The 21,038-nt window shown below is 43.0% G+C and overlaps 1 protein-coding gene across 5 annotated transcripts in view; it reads right to left on the bottom strand.

The window, feature by feature from the left end:
- The window catches only part of znf536 (zinc finger protein 536), a 218,659-nt gene that overhangs the window by 87,684 nt on the left and 109,937 nt on the right, over positions 1-21,038 (bottom strand). The gene's annotated exons all lie outside the window — the stretch shown is intronic.

The following is a 21,038-nucleotide window of genomic DNA, read 5'->3' as shown; positions in this document are numbered from 1 at the left end:
TGCGGTGGGTGCTAGTTAACTTCCTGCTGAGGAAATAGGCTTTGATTTGCTGCCTGGTAGCCGGGGTATGTCGCTCTCTATTACTCACTCTGTCTCTACAGCTAGTGTACTCTGTTCCCCCCCCCCCCTTTGCCCCCCTCCCGGTCCCACGGTATGGAACCTCTGGGCACCTTGACTGTCGTTTAACTGCTTGTGGCACGAGGCAGCTGAGGAAATGGGTCATTAAATCCAACGAGCTGGGGCGAGCCCCCCCAGTGCCCCAGATCTGTTTCCAATCAGATAGCCTTCTTTTACAGGAGAAAGAGAAAGAAGCCAAGCACAGCAGCCCAAAGCAGACATTAGTGTCATTGCAGCCCGACACTACTAATAGCAGCAGCTAACAAGGACTGGGGCATTTATTTATTTATGTATTGTCATCCCAAAAGTATCTTAGCGGTGAGATCATCTCTGTCCCTCTGTGGATTTCATGGAAAATTCGCTCCACACCTGGTTTCATGCGCAGTCTCTAAAAATACTTGAAGTATGCACTTGACCATGAGTCACACACACATAAATTAATTGCTGCTGAAAAAATATATAGGCTATCCAGGGTTTGTATTGTGGTAGATTGTAAAAAAATTTCCATGAAATCTGCTGAATACAATATTCGTAACATCTCGGATAAACTGTTTCTGGAATTTCAAAGATCAAATTTCACAACCACGTTTTAATAGCTTCTTGGGCCACACACTCAAGTGGCTCCGCACTCCAAAGTTCCACTACAGTTTTCAGTTGTGGTGGGAAAATAAAAAAAGAGCTACCCTGTACAACAATTTCTACTACAAATTCTAAGCAAGCCACAGAAAACAACTCATTAAACAGACCCTGATCACTACCATTCTGTCGTAAAGTCTTCAGTTGGATCTCTGTGTTTTCCCAAGACTGTGACTGATCTCATCTATAAAGGAAAAGGGCAGACATTTTGCAAGAAGGTAAATACTGCAAATGTTAGCATGGGGAGTGTCTTCGATTTGTCCTTTAGGAAGATGCTAACGTGTGATACACCCTGCCCTCCCTTCTCCTTCTCTCTCATTTATTGGTCTCCCTTTCTCTCTTTTCTTCTTCTGTCACTGCAAAATGCACGGCCAGCGATATGAAAAAAAAAAAAAAAAAAAAAAAAATACTACACACACTTGTTGCCCGGACTTTATCTCTACATTATTCTTGCCGCTCCTTCCGTTCATTTCAGAGAATAAGATAAATGAACGACGTACATTTCGTGCACCTGTCCTCCCCTCCCCACCTTCCTCTTCCCCTTACGATAAGGGATTTCATTAACGTGAGAATGCTTGGGCTGAAAGAAACATAATTGCTTCAGTGTTGTTGTCCTCTCTGCTGCCGACGCCCTAATTTCCTGCTCGCCTTACTCTTGACTGTTAAGTGATCATTATATCAACACAGGGGATGGGCCAAGGGTAAAATATTGACAAACTGCGGTCATGTTCATGCAAAACATTGAGGAGGTGTGTGTTTGTGTGTGGTTGTGGTCGAATGTGATGAAATATTAAAAATAATAAAATAAAAAATAAAAACACAAGGGTAAGGAGGGAGAGGAGGAGGAGGAGGAGAAAGACTCGATAATGGGTGGGGAGTATGGGTGAGGAGTGAGGAAGAAAGGAAGGTGTTAATAGAGTGACAGCAAGGACGTAAAGTGATATGATCAATCGGGAAAGATCACAGAGTCCGGTAATAATTTAAACACCGCGTCCGACCCGTCACCCACCAACCCCCCTTCCCTGTCCCTGATGGATAACTGTATGTAAAAGATACATAATTTTTTGACTTGCCATTTACACAGCATTGCACCTGAAAGCCGGGCGGCATAATAGACAGTTTAAAATGTCAGGGAACTAAGTAAGTAAGAGAGACGGGTCGACTGGCAGAATCTTAATTAGAGGGGCTCTGTCTAACAGCTTTCTAGAGCGGCTGATGATGGGAGGAGTGTCTAGCAAGAACACACACACACACTCGTGTATGTGTGTATACATGCTGACAAAAACACATATGTGTACAGGCTTATTGGCACGCAGACAAATGTGCACATCAGCACAGATTTTGTGACAGGAACACACTCACAGGTGCCACACACACACACACACAGACACACACACACATTTAAATAATTTAAATTGCATAAAAAAAGATCTGAAATGCTTGAATAATTACAAACACACACACACACACACACACACATACACTCCACACCCCAATTTAAACATCAGTTCAATTAGCGAAAGATCCCCCTGTTCAACCTTAATTTTATATGCCTACAGCTGACCAGTCAGCCACCAAATCTATCTAGTTATGGCGCGGCATCACAAGAATGTTCAGTGGTAGTCTGGAAATGCATGTATAGGATTTACCTATCTATCCCAGAGCAGACCTGGCTGTTGAGCCCGAGCCAGCGCCACATGATTGTGTTAATTAATCTGCCATTGTGAGCATGGGGAACAGCTGCACGGGCTCTCGTGGCTGCGTTGTCAAAGCAAAACAATGCAATGTTAAGCTTCCCCCACTGAATCTTCCATTACAAAGGAGCCCCAACAACAGGGCTAAATTCATAAATCCACAGATCAATTTTTACCAGCACTAATGTCTGACCTTTAAAGCGAAAAAGGGATTTTTTTTTTTTTTTTTTTTTTTACATGCTTCATTTGGGCTTGAAATATGGTCAGATATGTGATACCTAGGATATGGTCCAAATTTTTCACCCACCCCTCTCTCCAAGCCTGTAAAGCAAACACACTGTGGAGAGACAGAGATGCAGAGAGAAAAGGAGGGAGGGAGGGAGGGAGGGATGGATGGACAGAGGTAGAAAATGAGTAACAGAGAGATGGAGGAAAGAGGAGAGAGAGAGAGAGAGAGAGAAGGGAGACAGAGACAAACAGATGAGTGCTAGGAGTCACCAGCTGGGCGCTGGTATTTTAAAACAAAACGTCTAACGCGATTAGCAGGGATCCATCGATCGGTGTTATGTGGCGTTAATTTAGACTGGGGAGAGGGGGAAGGAGGAGGAGAGAAACAAGAGGTGAAAGAAGCTTTGCACGTGCTTTACAGGTCAAATCATAAGAGAACAAAGCTGCTCGTGTAGTACATTTGAAATTAAGATTCAGGATTTCTTTTTTTTTTTTTTTTTTTGGATAATTCATCAAGTATGAAAAATCTGAGCAGACAGCTTCATTTGCACTTATTTAAATCTATGCATGTTTTTATTTGACTAGTACTCATGGAAGCAGTAAACTGAATGGATTAGTTAATACACAGCAGACAGTCGAATGTAACTCTTTCTTTGGTTACAAAGCAAATCCTAGCATTAGTGCTCGACAATAAGACAAAAATCTCACATTCATTTAGGAACAACATTGACCAGGGGAATACATAAATAAAATTAAGTAAACTGCGCTGCCACCACAAATTATGTCTGCAATAACAGACTTCACAAATAAATGGTTTAGCACCTCTAATCGAGTTCACAAAATGTTTCACTAGACAACCATTTCACTGCATTCATTACAGCTCCGCTGAATTACAATTCTACTGCGCGCGGAAATCACAGCGTTCGTCTTTAATGTGGCAACCAGATTCATCTTTGTTTCAGAGACCGAGAGATGCCTGGAAGAGATGGGAGATGGCGTGCCCCTATCACACACTCTCTACAGTGAATGGCATGGCCTTGGTGCACACTTGGCACTTCCAGAGAGATGGTGATGCACCCCGAAAAAATCATCAAGATGCCTGGCTCTCGCCCCACTCTGCAGCCAAGCCCTTCTGTCTTGCAGAAAGCCCTCCAACAGCCCACTGAGCACGCAAGACACTGGGAGAGGAGTCATATACACGAACTGAGATGTACTGACGCATCTGACATGTCCTGTCAGTTGTCATTGACTTCATGTAAAGTAGGAGGTGAATGTGACTGATCATTTCTTTCAGGTTTGAATAACAGGGAGAGGCTTGGGAAAGCAATAAATGGAAGCAATCTAAATGGCAGATGAAGGAGGCAAGACATTTCCTTCTCCCTGTGACACTGTCTCTCAATCTGCACCCTGTTTTAGTCTGCCAAACACCAAGTCAAATAGTGACACTGAATATGGCAGTGAATTCCGAATCAGTTGTTTAGTTGCCATCTTCTTCGTAGACTGTACAAATGTTCTTTTTTTTTTTTTTTTTTTTTTTACAAGAGTTTCCATTACAATTCTTGGAAAAACACAGTGTATAAAAACCAGTTTGAATTACTTCAGACCGCTTAGAAACATGCACGCACACACGCCAAACACGCAAAGTCTTTGAAAGCTTACAGATGGGGATGGGTGACATGGTGCTAACTCGCATCTCAAAAGTGACGCTCGCTGCAGCATCTCACCTGTCCAACACGCTGGATTTCAGAGAGCCATCAGATGTTGCATTTACCGCAACACTGAGCAGTGGAGAGCATCCGATCAGAAGACGTATACGCAGCCTGAGGTTCGGTGCACTTACACTTGACAACTCAACAGGACACTTAGTTAAACTAGAATGGGAATTTGTGACGCCAGAAGAAGGTTGATATCTTGTCATTATCTTCTCCCTCATGGCTTTGTTAGTATTTACAGCTAAAATGTTACAGAGGGTGTATCGAATTGGAAGAAAGACTTTTTTTTTTTCCTCCTGTGGTACTGTGCTGTCGGCTCCCTGATTGTTGGAGTATAAAAATAATCGTCATGGAAATAGATCTCATTGACAACGTGCCATGTTCACACTGTGAGCAGCTTGTGCCTTGTGAACATAATCCAGAAACGTCCTCCAAAAACTTTCCTCCACAAACTTTCAATCCCTCATCCTCTTTTTGCCCTTCTCTCCAAAAGACGAAAAGAAGGGGATGCCAGGCAAGACAAAATCCTGCCTTGTCAAGTACCAGCAGAACAGGTAGAAATGTGAAGTACAGGGGGGGGGGGCTCAAGGATCAAGAGGCAAAGGAGGAGGGACAGAGAGCATGAGCGGAAAAAGGACTGAGATATTGAGAGGGAGGGAGGATTGACCAAAACAGCTTTCCCATCCTACTCCCGTAAATCCACTCCTCATCTCTGTGTCTAATAGGAAATACCTGATTCTGGTCCTGAGAGTACTGCGCCGGCACGATTACACCCTACCTGTAAGCCCTGCCAGGAGAGGTGGCATTTGGCCGATCCGTCCCCCCATGAGGGTGACTTGTGGCTTAGCCTCGACTTAGCTCCATGTTTAAGACGGAGGATAGGAGGAATTGAGGAGGGGGGGACCACTGAGGAAGAATGTGAGTCTCTCTCTCTATGAAAGCCCAGGATAAACCTGTGTCCTCAGGAGGGAAGGAGCCAACTTCTCCCAGCTGGATGGTGGCCCAGGGGTTAAAAGACGGTACCTTGAAATGTGGCTATGCTGAAGTCTCCAGAAAGTCTTAACGAGGGAACCTTTGTGTCCTTGGTTTGTACACTTCATGAGGCAAAGAACTGTGAAACTGTTAACGCAGTCGAGTTGCCTAGACACCACTAATCGTTCTCAATAGAATATATACATATAAGGTCTGGCTGAATGTCCTTGGATAAAGTGTGTGCATTCTTTAAGTGCCTTGTGATTTAGGAAGAAAATTTAAAATCTCCATTGTCTGCAGGAATCCAAGGCCTAATCTCAGCCTGGGAATGACTCAGTCTAAGATCCTCACATGGACGTTTATGTTTTACAAGCCAACACTGAAAGGATAAGAGAGACATTCACTTGCCATAACAACCTTATCATTAACATAAACATATGCTCACTGTGTGGGCCGTCGGGCGATGTTAACTTGAGGGCAGATAAAAAAATATAAGGGAGTCGTCGGCAGACGAGGCGCAGCTTCATTAGAAGAGCTGTAAATGAAAGTGAGGAAGGCATCTCATCAAGCACATGTTCAACACTTGGTCCATAAGGGAGCTATACCTGGGGCTGTCGCATTCAGAAGGTGTTACTCTAATAAGACAACAGTCGCTTTTATTTACAGCGAGCACGAGATGACATGAAACATGCATTAACACGTCTTCTGTTGTGCCTTTGGTGAAAAAAACACCTTTGTTATTTTGTAAACAAAACATCTAACTAACAGCCTCCTTTTTGCGAGCTAAAGATACATTCAAACAACATATGCTCTTGACTGCAAAAAAAAAAAAAAAAAAAAAAAAAAAAAAAAAGCACAATAGGTGTAAACCGTCTAAATTGCAATTGCACCGCATCTTGGAAAACAAACACTTTGCTTTGTTACCAAGACAACTGAGATAATGTGATTCCTGCGGCATTGTCAGGACTGCTACTTGCTACATTATGTGTGACAAGCTTAAGAGTAGATCTAGAGGCGTGAATGCACAGATTGAGGCTCCAGCCTATTGCGGATTGAAGATAGTCCGGCAAACCATATTTGCATGTGTAACCTTGCCAAAGAGTTAAGCTCAGCGGGCTAACATTGTCTCCACGCTTGCAAAATCCTGGTTTGAAGTCAGCACTGATGTATAAGACTCTATAATGCTTGCTGTGATTTGACAGTTTGTGATACTGTTACTTCCCATGCTAATGCTTAGCCCAGTGAACAAATGCAGTTCCATTCTGTTGGGAGGATTTAAATGTGATCAGCCTCAACATTTGTTTTTAATATATCTATCTGGGCAAACAGCAAATTCATAATGAAGCCTACGGCCCATATCCTCCTCTTTCCTCTTTCTCTCTTTGCCTTCCATGGCGACAAAATGAATTCAGCTCGGAACCTAATTAATCCACAAAGGTTTCATGTCTTAATCCCCAAAGTCAAGGGGGTTATTGTCCTCACAAATGAGGTCAGTGTTCCTCCCAGTGGAAATAAGGGGAAGAAGGAGCAAAACACAGAGAGGAAAGGGAGGGACCACGGATGCTTAGAGAGTGGCTTTCTTTTTCTCCGGCTCTCCTGGTGAACTGAGGTGTGATACCGTGGCAAGAGGCCCTGCAAACAGGGACTGGAGTCGCCTGCTATCTCTACAGGGACTGGTACATGCGTTAAAAAGTATCATGATGTAAAAAGCGACTGAATGGTTAACATGCTGCAACGGAAGACGAGCAGAGAGAAACATAAACGGAGCAGTGAAAGAAATGGCACAGCATGACAGCAGTGGGAAGAGGCAAAATTAAACGCCTGCCAATCTCCAGCACACGGACCTTTTGAACCAGGTGGATAAGAAAGCTGGTTCCGATGGTAATTGTCACTAAGGCAAGTCACTGTCAAACTCTGAGGCGAAGAAGCATCATCCAAGTGTGACAGGACGATAGCCATGATGCAGCCCTCCGTCTGGTGGGATGACAAGGGGGGATGTGACACACATGGCCACACCATGCTGCCTGAAGCACAGTCACCACCAGCGGCCCACACAGGGTCTCAGTGGGGGACAAACCCTGGGAATAGCACCGAGCCGGCCAAATGCTTGTCCAGCATCGAACAAACCCTGGGTGAATTGGGAGCCCTGTCTCCGAGGACCAAATGGCAGCCAGGGAAAGCGCCGACAATTCACCATGGTAGTCCACATCTATCTACTCATTTAGACCATCCTGATGAGAGCTTTCCAGAGATCTTTTGAGTCATCCAATCAAGGCTTGGCTCAAGGCAGGCGGGGCGGAGTTGCTGGGCCAATGAGAACTTGGTTAAACAGGGGGTCAGCCAATAGCAGGCATGTTGAGAGGAGGGTCAGCCAAGATGGAGGCTCGCTTGAAGAACAAAATCCAAGATGACGCAATCAACAGCTTGCCGAAATCTGTTGCAGTCAAAAGTCCGGCCACTGTCTACAGCAAGCATGGTGGATGAGTGCAGGCCCGACGCCTAGAGAACAAGGAGCCGAGCAAGAATGTTTAAATGTCTGCGCCATCTTATATTAATAAAGCGCTGCTGCAACAGTATCTCATCATCTGCAGCTGTTGTAAAGATGATCATTACTTTTAGTCACAGTCTGTGGAATATACACTATCCTCTCCACAAAGGATCTACTAAAGCACGCTTGGCAAAAAAAAAGCATATTTCCCACAAATTGCTTTTCTTTCTGTGTTACTGATGATGTGGCGACACACAATGTCATGCATACATCAAAAGCATCAGCAGAAAAACCTGCGCTGTTTTTGATCACTGGTAATTACTGTATCTGCACTCCAAGAAGACTCGAGGAGTAAACAAAGTGAGAAGTTGGGAAACGGGGGGAGAAAGAAAAAGGAGGGGAGAGGGGAGGGAGGGGGGGACTAGCTTTGTAGCAGACATTCTAATTTCCAACTTCTCTGTGACTGGTGGAATAAAAAAGAAGTTTATATTGTCATCTCCCCACCGCTGAGTTTGAAATATGAGTTTAAACTGACAGAGGGAATTAAAATCTGTAAACGCAACATTTTTTTGATGCCTAATTTGAAAATCAGCTGTCAGAGTTGGTGTTTGTTGATTTTTATCAACTCAAGGGTTATTACATTTCGAGAATGTGACAATTAAAAATCCCTCAATCATTCCCATGAGCTTTCTATAATCACGCCAACCTCGCTAAGTTATACAAAGTGATGTGACCAAAGTAGATGAAAACTCCAGTCGAGAATTCCAAACCTCATCTGGTAGCGTGAGGTCAAAATACAAACAGTAAATTTTTATTCTGTTTCGCAGTTACAACATGCGGTCACAGATATCGGATAATGAAGGGAAATGATTTCTCCGTCTGCACACAAGGTTTCCTTTAGTAATACCAACGTGCGCACACTCATGTGCATCAGAAATACCCTTTCCCATGACTGCGTGCAAATCATAGAGCTAAGGGTCAGAAGCAGGTCTAAGAAGCTCACTGCTGGACTAGACGCGATTGGATAATAACTCTGACATGGACGCCAGTTGGTTAAAAACTCACTTGACTTCAACATTTTGAAAGCAAGGGGTTACTGTGCTGTTTTTGTTTCTCCGTTATTTTCCTTCAATCTTTACTTTTTTCTTTTTTTTTCCCACCCCCCTTGTGCTCTCCACACTGCCGCTTGCCTGCATGCCTCCCCTTCATCTCAGAGGATATATAGAGGAGAAAAAGATTTAAAAGGACTGGAAAAAAAAGCTCAATTGTTTATTGATTTTATAATAGGCTTAGTGCAAGAGAAATAAAGTGTGGGGCTGGCGGGGTGGCGTGGTCAACCAGAGGCGATGGCGTGACAAACACGCGGCTTATGCGCAGGTAACAGCGGCTTGAGTCCAAATGCCGGGATATTGGCTTGAGCCCTTTTCTGTTTTTTCCCGAATGCCTGTTCGTGGCATTGTTATCCTGCTTTTAAACCAGTGTAGACATAATCGCTCCTCTCACAAAAAGGGCACGGCCTTATGGGCTTGAAAGTGTGTGTTTGTGTGTAGGAGGAGGAGGAGGAGGAGGAGGAGGAGGAGGAGGAGAAGCGGCTCACTTCAGGATGAAATAGAGAGTGAATAGAGAGAGTGTGGCTGCATAGGTTGAGACAATCAAATTCAGAGAGGAATGAAGAGACTCCGTGATGGTTCGACTTTTGATAGAAGAGGAAACTCAATTTTATAAAAGTTTTATGTACAGAAAAGTAACGCGGGGAGAAAAGCGCATAGAATAAAGAAGCTGAGAGGTGTCTGAGCAGGTTCGTTACGGTGGAGTGTGTATGTGTCTGCCTGAGAACACATGGGTGTGTGTTGGGTCTGATATATGGATGATAACACTAATTAGCTCGTTTTGTTTGGGGCACAACACTCATTAAAAACCCAGTGGGGCCATTAAAGTTACTGTCCCTCCAAACCATTGCTGCCACCGTATCCATCTAGGCTGCTATCTCGCCCAGCTCTCCTTGCTTTTAATGGCCCCTGCTTCAGGTTGTTGGGTTGAGCAAAGATTTGTGGGACTCGGATAACTCCCCTCTTCTTCCCCTCTTACCCCAGCTGCCCCCCGTCCATACCTCTTGATTCTATTTAAATCTCTCTCCACTCCTCCTTCTCACGCTGTCTCTCTTCCTCCACGACACTTACTCTCTCTGTCTTTGCCTCTGTCTATCTCACTCTCCCACACATACCAATTACTACATCCACAACCAACCTCCACTGCAGGCTACACGCTCCATCCATACACTAATAGCTGTTTGCTGAACCCGGGGAGGGATTTGCCGCTCTTCAGTCGCGACGAGGAAGGGGGCGATGGTTGTTTCCAAGCTTTACACGGCGATGTCGCTGTAATACCGACAAACCTCCCCGTGATTCAGCGCGGCTTGCCGTGCAATACGGCGCCCGTTACTCTGCAGCCGGAGAGAGACTGGAGGCAGAGGCCTGCCAGGATTAGATGAGCAGGTGTAGCATCCCGCTAACAGATACAGCACAAAGCCATATTCAAGCCCGTGCTCTTCTGGGGCTAGATGTGCTACAGCTAACAGCTTCTGCTCAACTTAAAGAAGGGCTCAAGTCAATCCACCGCACTTATTACTGTCATGATAATGTCACACATGGAAGAAGAAGTGTCTGGAGAATTAGTTTCATTTGGGAGGGCTACATGTTATTATGTCAGCTTGAATTATTGCTAAAAAAAAAAAAGTTATCCCACTGGAGAATAATTCTTTATTTCTGTTATTGTGAACGAAAGCCAGCAACAATTAATTTATCCTCCTTACAAGTATTGTCTGTGTTGAAAGCTAGATAAATCTTATAATTACAAAGATAATGTGCTAAACAAGCTCCTAAAACTACATCTCACGAGGTGATACTAAATGGAAATTCCAATTTCTTCCAAGGGTTTTTTTTTTTTTTTTTTTACTGACAAACAAAGATACACAGGCTCTGATTAGTATTTGGGCAGAGGAGGCTATTCTGGGGGAGCTGGAGTCAGTGGCAAAAAAAACAAAATTGATGGGCCAGAAGATTTTTTTTTTTTCATTTGCTGGCACAAACTTACATCCAATCAATGCAGTGGGGAAAATAAAAATAAAAGAAAAACAAAAAAAAGTTAGTGGGAGGATGCATGAAGTCGCTAGTTCACCATAATGTGTATTAATCCGTGGCTGAAAATAGTCCCCTAACAAATGCACTGTTTACTACGGTGTGAATAATGGTTGTTAAAAACTACAGTACCCAGCTGTTTTAGGAAATTACTAAGCTTTGTTTATTTAAAAATGAAAGGATGACTTTAAGACCTAACATAATCAGGCCTTTCCACACACAGCTCTTCCCCTGTAACCCCTGTGACCTGTGTGCAGTGCTAAAGCTCACACACAACCAACAAACACATACTCTGAGTGCCTGGTCATATTCCATCTACTCCTCTTTTGCCATGTTGTTGAAAGGCAAGACTCTGAAAATATCCTTGGTCTCAGGTCTGGATATTAAGAGTGTTGATTAGATATATGAGTTTGCCATTTGCCCACGGAGCGTGGAGTGTCTCCGACAGAACTGGGGACCATATGGCTGGTGAGAGATTTCCCCCCTCTCTTCCTCTTCGCGCAGCCTGACAGCTGGATGGCTGCTAACTGGGGACGAGGAAGCTTGGCAGCTGCAGCTGAGAGCAACGCTTTGATGCCGCTCACCCTTTTTCACTTCTCTCTCTCGCTGTCTTCCTCCTCCTCTCTCACACACACATGCACACACACACACACACACTCAGAAGAACCCAGACAGCTACTACCAACCAGTGTTAACTTACGCAAACTTTCTACAGGTTGGATAAGAGAGAGACGAGAGGAACGGGAGGCGGGACTGAGCGTATATAGCGTATTATAGTGACATGGATCGCTGGTGCGATGTGTTAGAGGTGTTTAAATGCCAGTGTGACAAACAATGAGAAAAAAGTTTTCTGTTTTTCCAACATGTGTAAATCTGCTGTCGAAAAAGACGACGGTGTGAGGGGGTGGAAGGAGGGAGCACACCCATGGGTGGGAGACGGCGTTGGGGGTGCAAGAGAGGAGGAAGAAGAGAAGGAAGGTGAAAAGGCCTCTGGGAACACATTAAGCTGTACTGGCAGGTACAAAAAAAAAAGACAAGTTTTTTTATTTTCTTCTCTAGTTTTTTTCTCTTTTCTTCTTTTTGTACTTTGTCTGGAAGCGATCTTTCATTATTTCTTAAACAAAAAAACAAAAGATAGCTCTGGGTTGTTTAGATGCAGATACCTGGATGCTTTGTTCGCTCTGTTCCAGTCTCTTTCTTTTTTAATCTTAAATCTCATCTCCGCCACATTGACTGCACTTTAAGATATGACAATATGTTTTAGCCTAATGCGTCTTTGATAAAAAAAAAGAAAGAAAAAAAAAGCGTTAAATAGCGATCGTGTTGTTTTTTAATGGAGGTCACCGTCGACAATGATGCCTTTCTTTGTCAGAACAATAGCGCTGTTTATACCAACTTTTTCTCTGCACTCCTTGGGAAAGTGTTTTAAATCACTTAGGCTAAGTGCTGCACACACAAGAGTAAAATGCAAAACATGTTACTGTAAACCTCAAATAGGTTTGGTAACCATTCAGTGAGCCACTCCTTTAAAATGAATGCTTTCTTTGGCTTTTAATGACTTTTTTCATGCATCGTGTTTTGGTCTTAATGCCATACTGTAAAGCACTTCTTCTTGTGCATATTATTTTTCTAAAAGGTTGATCTTTTCTTTCTTTCCTTTCTTCCTCCTATGATGCTCACCATGTTCTCCACTTTCAAAAGGCACCATCTCTCAAACAGCAAATCTAAACTATCAGATAATCTCCTCTTTTTCTCTCTATCCTCCCTTCATGCTCCCTCTTGTGTTCAGTCGCCGCCTGATCGTACCGCTTGCCCCCATGCCCTTCTGTTTTTATTTTTTTTGTTTCCTCTTTCTCCTCCCTCCCTCACCTCCTCCTCTCACTCATTTTCCTTTACTGTATTCCCCCCACTGTTGCGCTATATCCATCTCACTCTCTCCTCCCTTCTTTTTTCCCCCCAGCCAGCTCCTCCCATCCCTCGTCTTGTTGAAGGCCCCCTGTTGCTGCCTGCTATCAACCAAGCTCTGAACTGGTGAACACGGTGCGGGAAGAGAGGGGGAGAGGAGAGGAGAGGAGAGGAGAGGAGAGGAGAGGAGAGGAGATGATGTATAAGAGCATGAGGAAAAAGGAGAGAAGAAAGCAGAGTTTGGCTGGAGCCAAGAGGAGAGCAGCTGGGCACGGCTAACAGGGAATGATAATGACCTCAGAAATCTGCTGTTCGCTCCACAACAATAGGGTGCTCAGTCGCCTGGAAAATTGTGTTCATCAGCTAGCTCTGCTCACTTACTAATTGACATTGCCAAATATTTTAAGAACAATTGGAATGTGGCAGGGGGAGAGAGCGAAAAAAAAAAGAAAGCTCAGAGATCTTAATCCCTGGATTTAATCCCTCCCTCACTTTTCCACCCTGCTCCCTCTTTCTTTCTCCCCCTTTTTCCCCTCCCTCCTTCCCTCGTTCACTCTCTCTTTTGTGATGAGGAGATAGCTACAACTAAGAAAAAAAAAAGAAAAAAAAAGCAGCACATTTTTCATGTCGCTTTCTGCTCTCATGTCAGCACCCTGATGTTGATACAAAGGGTTTTTTATGTGACCTGTCAATGGGGTTAAGAGGAAGAGATTGAGATGGGAGAGAACGAGGGAGGGGGGGAGAATCAGGGGGGAGGGCGGCGGAATTAAAGAATGACGGCGCGAGGGGAGAGAAAGAGAGAAGAGAAAGAGGAAGAATCCAAAAGAAAAAAAAAAGCAGGGAGGACAAGGGGGAAGGCAGAAAAAAAAAAGCGAGAGATTCTTCAGTCATGGTATCACATGGCTGGCCCTCCATTTTTAATGAGGCAAAGGTCAATGTATTCTCTTGCTCTTTCACACACAGGAGGAACCTCAATCATGCCCAAGTTAACTTGTTCAAACAAACCCCCCCTCCTGCTCCCTCCGACCCAGCCTCATCCCTGCCGCCCCAGGCCCGGCTCGGCTCGGCTCAGGCTCAGGCTCAGGCTCAGGCTCGCCTACCCATCCAGTGCCACCCATTTGCATTCCCCTGACCAAGAGAGCCCTGCCTCATTTCACAGGAATTCCACATTGACGGAGTCAGACAGCTGTCACCAGACAGAGAAAAGGAACTTGGCGTTCGCCCTCATTCAGCTTCACCCCTTCCCCTCCATCCCCTCCACCCGGACCCCTCTGTTAAAGCACACACATAAACAAATCAAAAGAAGAGACACATTTTAGCCAGCGTGGAGTTTGCTCGCTGGTTTGGACTCAAAGGAGAACAAACGCTTATTTAGTTTGGATCGGTTGCATTTATATGTGCACCCCGAGGTTTAGACAGCTCTGTGATGTTGATTTGTCTTTCCTTTCTCTGCCTCTGTCTTTATTTTCCGAAACTTTTCAGTCTTTTCCTTCCTGCACGTTCAGTCATGTGAAGTTCTCCTGCATTTTCAAGAACTGTAGTAAAGAGCTGTATTATTTGCGAGTCACCTTCTTCCTTTCTTTTTCTATTCTTCTTGCTCACTTTTAGCAATGACACCGGAGAAGATAGCTTGTTGATGTATTAAGAATATTAATATGCAAACAGTCTACCTGACAGAGTAAGGCAGCCTTCTGTTATGGAAAGATAAATATTGTGTTTTAATTATAAAAACATAAAAAGGAATGGGGAAGACGGAAGAAGAGGGAGGAGGTGTGTGTGTGTGTGTGTGTGTGTGTGTGTGTGTGTGCGTGTGCGTGTGAGAGCGCCAAGGAGGCTTGTTCCATGAGAAAGGTAAGCTATGTTTTGGCAAAGATTTGGAGTTGAAAAGACTGGATGGCATAATGTGATGCTGTTTACTGAGGAATGTGATGCCCTGTCATCTCTCCCTTTTTCTCACTCCACTCAGTCTCTCCCTTCTGGATTGCCCGTGTCATTTTTTCATCGCTTCTCCTTCACTCTCTCAACAGTCCATTTTTTTTTTCTTCTTCTTCTTCTTCCCCTTTTTCTGTCCCGGCTTCATAACCAAGCGGGGAATCCTAACGTGATCATTAAGACATAAAACAGGCTGATAAATGTTTCATAAGGACAAGGCTAGCCACTGATAGCCACCCAGGAATACCGAGGAGCAAACCAGGGCTCGGAGTCCTCCCCTCGATCAAACACACTCGTCGGAATAAAATTGGAATTTTAAAATGTCTAAAAAGCCTCGGCTAATTCCCACCATGGGTAATATTTACAAATTGAGTCTGAGAGAGACTGGGGTGGGAGAGAGAGAGAGGGAGAGAGAGAGAGCAAGAAAGGAAAGAGAGAAATCAAATGAACTGTGCAAGAAATAAGAGAAAGAAGAACAGAGAAATAAATTGGCCTTTTATATTGTGCAAGCGTGTACAAAAATACTAAGTCTGCATTTATCCGAGACATGTCAATCAGCGCAGCACACTGACAATTAGTGCGTTTGAATAGAACTTTTATCATTTACCAGACACCAGAGTCCTGACCTACTGTACAAAAATACAGCTCGGGGAATGAATGTGCCTGTAACACAATGACTGTCTATTTAAGTTTGGTGACACATAAAAAATACAGATATGACAGGCCAGACTCCTTCAAATGAGTGGGGGGTAGAAAGCTCAGGTTTTGTAACCAGTGAGTTCTCTGATTATAGAGAAAAGAAGAATAGTGAGAGGGGGGGGGGGGGGGGGGGAGGGGGGGGGGGGGGGGGGTGGGGAGTAGAGGAACGGATGTCAATTACAAAGAAAGAGTAATTTATGCAGAGCGGAGAAATGGAAAAAATGAGAGACATAATTCATTATTTTTTAATGCACATAGTTTCGCACTCATATATTATGGCGCTCATGCTCACAGAGGACTGGCCTCATTTCAAAGTGTTGGCTGCAGTGTGATGTGGTGTGAGAGCAATGTAGCATACAGTGAGGAGGTATACGTTAGTTATTCCAGAAATCATTATTTTCATAGTGAGAAACCATATGCTAAAAGTGTCTGAGCATTGTCCTCCCTGGTTGATTTGTTTATTACTATGACATTTCAGTCTGCATATTCAATACTACAACTTTTTTATAGATTTCACAGACGGATTAATCCACCCGTGGGTCGTGGGGGGAAAAATTTGGTCTTGGCCCCTTTTGAGCCCTGCCACCCTCATTCCCATAGTCTATTTGGCACATAGCACAAACTTGTCATCCTACATTGGACTATTACCCTGCTCTAGGTTGGCTGTGTGTCAGTTAGTTTGTGTCGACTAGAGTAAAAACACGGTTGTATGTGTTATCACATAACACTGAAGGTAAAATTAGATTTTATCACAGGTTCCCTCTAAAATACAGCAGCCACCCCCGAGGAGCTCGCTGTTTTTCACTTCATGTGGTGGTGAATATCCCATAAAAGTAATCTGGAGAGTAATGGCCATGCAGTGAACCCGAGGCCTTCAGGGCCAGGGCAGTCATCTGCTTTGCCTGAGTTGGTAATCAAGCGCTGTACATAACTACAGACAAACAGAGCGGCTTTTTAATTGTGCACACTTTTCTCTTTGAATTCCTTGAGCTTAAAACATTAGCACTGCTAATCAAGCCAATCTAGGTAACAAGGATAGACGGTTTAATTGTTCTTGATTTTTTATTTATTTATTTTCTTTCATTTCTAGCTTAAAACGCAGACTCACAACCCAAATAAGTTTAACAAGTCCGTATGGTGCATTATCAATGGTGACTGGACTGTCAAATATTATATATCTTCATAAAGTCAGTGCATTCAAAACAAGCGTAGCTTCAGGACATTTCACCAAACTAAGAGTTATTGCAATGCAAGCAGACCTGGAGCCCCAGACCACCCAGTGGCCCTACAAACCCCCCAAAAGACCTGCATGTCAGTTGACTGTAGTAACAATCAATCACTAATTTCTTAGGGAATTACTCAAGTACACAGTGCTATGTCTAAGACGAGTCGTGCAATAAAGTGTTATCGCTATGTCTGTGTCAAAATCCAGTCTTAGCACTTTTATTATTGCAGTTGTGGTCGTACTTTTTCTTTAACAAATTTGTGTTTTATCAGATTACAACTAGATCATTGATAGTCTAGGCCTGATAGTATTACTCCAGCATAAGAGTACTGCCTCTAGGTCATGTATAGTCTATATATATACACACACACACACACACACACATGTAGAGGGTGAGACAGCTCAACCCTCTGCTTAATCTGGCCACGGTGTGTACTTTCAAATGTATATTTAAGATACCTCAGTTAACAGTGCGTATACATGCAACACACAATCATGTCAAAATGCTCAGAACCAGGATCCAGAATGTTCAGATGAGGGTAGATAACAAAACCTGGCCTGATACTGAATGGATAGAATGGATATATAGATTTTTTTTTCTACCATATTTATATATGTATTTTTTATGTATGTATTATTTTGACTGCCATACATAACACCTGCTGTAGCAAGTGAATTTCCCCGTTGTTGGATAAATAAAGTACAATCTAATCTAATCTAAGAGAATAGCAACAAAATCATAAAAGGTATTCCTTATTTAATATTGCTAGTACTGACGACTCATTGACTGAAACAAGCTAGCTATGTTGGGTTTATCACCATGCATATTCATAGTCATCTGGATCTTGTTCAGCTCTACTTTATTCCTGTTAATGACACAGTAATTACACTGTAACAGTTTGTCCGCATGTGTAATTACGCCCCCATTGTAACGTCGCAATTAGATGAATATCCACGCTTTATAACCTAAGGCGTCAAGTTGGCAAATCCAATTTCAATTTGTATGGAGCAAAGCATTTCGCCTGCTTGTTTGAGCCGTGGTAAAGACCAGGGATATGCGGGCTAATCCTTGCCATGTTAAAACGCTGTTCCTCTTAAAAAATGTAGACATGGGGGATTCTCTGGAGAGAGAGAGAGAGAGAGAGAGAGAGAGAGAGAGAGAGAGAAGGCATGGAGTCTTTTACAGCCGGGAGCCAAGAGGTGGGAGTGGTTTAGGCGTATTGGAAAGGTTGCGGAGGTACATGTAAAGGAGGACTTCTGCTGCTTTAGGCCTTACATTCGTGCAGCAAAGCCTATTTTTTACACATTCAGCTACATTCCGCCTCTAATGTGGCAGCAGAATGGGGAGACGCTAACGTGCAAAATGAGGATTTTCAATGGTGGCTTATTTGCATGTAAGAGCTGGCACAAAAAAAAAAAAAAAAAAAAGGCAGGCGATGCTTCCCAAAGCACCAGGCTCTATCGGATGTGATAAGTCGTATTCACATCTACCTGTTGCTGAACCTTCCTAACATATACTACGCTGAACAGTGTGTGTTTTCTCTCTTCTTTGAACAGTGAAGTGGAAACAATGAAGTGAAGTCAGTCCAAGGATAGCCAAACAGAAAACAAAAAATGATGGTGATGGGCATAAATGTAATTACTTCTTTGTGATAAAGGAATAAAGAATTTTACGCTCAAGGTTAGTTGCTGAGCTATATTGTAATAAGGAAGGTCTTTAAAGGACATCTCTGACAGAGGCCTTTGTTTTTCTGCTCTTGTTCTTCCTCACTTCTCCCTTTTTTTTCACACACTGCCTTTAAACAAGTGCCGCCTCAAAGACAAAAGCGCAAAAAGCTGACCTTCTTTCACAGTTGAGATGTTATTTTTGATTACTATAATTCAAGTTTAACTCAAAATTGCTGTGGGCAGGTGGCGGGGCAGAGGCTCACACACATTTGCAAATGCATGCACAAGCACTTAGAGAGAATTACGAAAAAGAAAAAGAAAAAAAGCTGAGATATTAAGATAAATGGTACAGTAGCCACATCCTGTTCACTACAGAAGAGAGTGATATGCACACATACTGTAAACCTCCCCCACACACACACAGACACGCACACACAACAAACATGCGTGCAGAAGAGAAGCATGACACCTTTCTCCACATGAGACTCAGACACGTTTTTTTCTCACACATCAAAGTTTCTAATTTGAGAGTCCCTGAGCTCCGAACGTGAATCACATTGTGTAAGTTGTGAAGAAAGACAAGTTTCGCTACTTCTGATTAAAAAACAGGAAGTAGCGAAACCAGCATATGTAACATAACCTAATCATTTTACTCTCTCCTTTCTCTGCAAAATCTATTTCCACCTTTGCCGTGCACTATAGCCGCTACAGTTTGACATCCTATTTCGGCACAAACACCCACAAAAGCTCAACGGTAACCATGTAGATTGACAAAGACCTCGAAAAGCACCAGTGTATCGAGCAGCGGAGCCTCTGACTGAGCACTCGGCTGAGGGTGTGACACGCTACCTGTACACAAACCACACATTCACACAGTTAGATGAAGATAGCAGGAAGGACAACATTAAGGGCTTGTGAAAACCAGCAGGCCTCTTTTTTTACTTGAGCAAAGTTGCAGATACACTACTTTAATGATTTAGTTTTTGTATTTATATTTTTGTCTTTAATCATACCCTCGTCTCCACAGATGGTGCCTGGGGGGGGGGGGGGTGAGATTTAACCACTCGACTAAATCTAATGCATTTCTTTGTGCTTTCTTAGCATTTGGTGGTAAATACTATTGGTTTTATTTGTCAATTATTATTTTAATTTGGTTTTCTTTTCTTTTCTTTTTTTTCTATTTTGTATACCAAACACTGGATGTTAATACAGTACTTCTGAAATTGTTGAAACGCCACGAGCTGAACCCATCAGATTCAAAGTGCTCGAGTCAAAAGAAACCGACAAAAAGAGAGAGAGAGAGAGAGAGAGCTACAAAGACACAGAGAGAGAGAGAGAGACAGAGATGGAGAGAGAAACTTCCAGCATTAAAATTCAGAAGATAATTACATCGGCTACACCCCCACCCTGTTGAGAAAGTGTTATGTTTAATAGTCTCTATAAAGAAAATAGGTTTTTATCTCACTCTCATTTTCATTAATTCCTAATTGGGGTGGGGGGTTGTCTGTTATTATTTCTTAGATTAAAATAAACATAGCCTGTCCCATGTTCAAACCCATCACACTACACGGGCATGATAAGGACTTCATGCCTCTGTGAATAAATAAACAATTTCGTCTCCACTGGTGGAATTAAGTTGCTTACAGCCTTAAGCTAAGCCACTCTGATTTATATTTCTATTTATTTATTTATTTTATTTTTTTCAAAAGACTTAAAAGCACATCCTCGCATTTGCAAATGAAGTTCAGCATTTTTTTTTGACCTGCTTTATATGTATATCTTTAATTAGTGTCTTGTTTAGCTTAAACCGACTGATTATCGCACAGTCGTGACCTAATTACGGCACGCGCTTCTTAACGCCAGCATAGTGCCCTGAGGAGCAAGCGAAAGTTACCTTTAAAAACTTGTGTAATCATTAGCAACGAGCCTCCCTTAATCCCACTAAACATACACTTATCTAGCCCCGGCCGGCCTGTGTTTGCTGGGTAGGGGGAGGGGAGGGTGTATGGTTGTCTCTAACGTGTTTATTAAAGACGTTTATTAATCGCTGTGGTTAAAACGAGTTTGTCCCCACGCTCCTCATCTTTACTCATGTTCCACAGGGATCTAGACTGCTAACCTGCAAACGTGAATGCAATGGTGAAGGTCTCTTCCTAGATTGTGTTCTCTGAAGTCTTCTGTCTGGCTTAATGTAAAAAGTGGCAACAACACAGCAGTGTCAAGGGACAATTGTTACTATGTCCAGCATAAAAACTTGCAAGTTAAATAGCATATTCCTGTAAATACCTGCATGTATATTACACATAAAGTACAGTGTGTATACTTCAGCTGAATAATCTGCATGTGTATGTACTGTCTGTGTGTGTGTGTAAAGTATCATGTAAAACCAAACCTCTCTGTGAGAGTGTGTGTATTTAAACAACGTAAGTAAGTATTTCAGTCATGTGAGGAATGTGTGGCTCTGATTCTTCATTGGATATTTGGGTTATTTTTCATTCCCTTTTAAAGCGATGGATTGGATATATTTATATATACACACTCCTATAAACAAAATAAATTCTTTGGAAGCAGCACTGCGTTAAAGAAGCGTGCGTCAATGGGATACAATTTTGATCCCTTTATCCA

The sequence above is a fragment of the Larimichthys crocea genome, chromosome VIII (genome assembly GCF_000972845.2).
Source record: "Larimichthys crocea isolate SSNF chromosome VIII, L_crocea_2.0, whole genome shotgun sequence".
Classification (NCBI taxonomy): Eukaryota; Metazoa; Chordata; class Actinopteri; family Sciaenidae; genus Larimichthys; species Larimichthys crocea.
The sequence above is the reverse complement of the archived record's forward strand: the minus strand, read 5'-3'. Positions and strand labels throughout refer to the sequence as shown.